Source organism: Parus major, chromosome 13 (genome assembly GCF_001522545.3).
Source record: "Parus major isolate Abel chromosome 13, Parus_major1.1, whole genome shotgun sequence".
Classification (NCBI taxonomy): Eukaryota; Metazoa; Chordata; class Aves; order Passeriformes; family Paridae; genus Parus; species Parus major.
The window spans coordinates 9,926,712-9,927,692 of record NC_031782.1 but is presented as its reverse complement, the minus strand read 5'-3'; the positions used below and the strand labels follow the sequence as shown (position 1 = coordinate 9,927,692).

Sequence of the window (981 nt, the reverse complement as noted above, 5' to 3'; positions counted from 1 at the left end):
GCCCGGCCCGCGGCACCACCCAGCGGCCACGCCGGGAACCAGCGGCCCCACGCGGGACCCGCGCCCGCCGAGGGCGGCCTGCAGGGCGAGCGCTGCGGCAGCCGCGTCCGCCCCATCCCACCCCACGGGCGGCATGTCCACGGTGCGGGACGCGAGGTAAAGAGAAGGAGGAGGAGGAGGAGGAGGAGGAGGTCCCCCGCTCGCAGCCCGTCCTCCCGGCCCCGCGGCGGGCACACACCTGTTACCTCCCCCGGCCCCGCGGGCGCGGAGTGAGCGCTCGGCGGGGCGCGGCGGGCGGCGGCACCCGGAGACCGCCCGGCGCTCCCGCGGAGCGTACAGAGGAGGGAAGCCAGGGTACCACAAGCGGGCGAGGATGAGGACGCGGCCCCGTGCGGAAGCCCGCGGGGCGGGGGCGGCACTCACCTGGGGAGAAGCCGGGCAGCGGGGGCTGCGGGCGGAGCGCGGCGGGGCCGGCGCGGGCAGTGCGAGGTGCGGGCCGGCCCGGCCCTATTTCTGCTCTCCGGGCCGGAGCCGCCTTACGTCAGCGCTGCATTTGTATATTCCGCCCAATCCCGGTACCTGTGCGGGCGGCGGGACCGCCCCGGGGCCGGGGGGGCCCCCTCGGGGCGCTGCGGGCCGGCGGAACCGCGGCTGTCCCGGAGCGGGGCCGGGAGCGCGCTGTCCTCGGGGGAGAGGAGCGCCGGGGGGTCCTGCTGGGGCCGGTGCTGCTTCGGGCTGCGGCAGCGGAGCCCCTCGTTCTGACCGCCCCCGGCAGCCAAGTGCTTGGGAGAGGTGATGCGGGGCAGAGCGTTCCCGGGCCGCTCGGAGCCGGGCTCCAGCGGGCCGTCTAACGGGGCTGACACCGTGCGACACCGCATTGTCTGCCGTGGGACGCCGTGACCCGCCAGAGCAGGCACTGCACGGCACTGGGCTGTTCTGGAGGTGTGCCTTCTATTCCTGCCTAACAGTGTTTATAAAGAG

The 981-nt window shown here is 76.0% G+C and overlaps 1 protein-coding gene across 2 annotated transcripts in view; it reads right to left on the bottom strand.

Moving 5' to 3' along the window:
- FSTL4 (follistatin like 4) overlaps positions 1 to 469 on the bottom strand; it is a 198,008-nt gene extending 197,539 nt beyond the window's left edge. For both annotated transcript variants that reach the window (XM_015642031.1, XM_033517683.1), the window contains exon 1: positions 424 to 469. The gene's annotated coding sequence lies outside the window, so the exon portion shown is untranslated. The remainder of the gene's footprint in view (positions 1 to 423) is intronic.
- Positions 470 to 981: the final 512 nt, after the last annotated feature.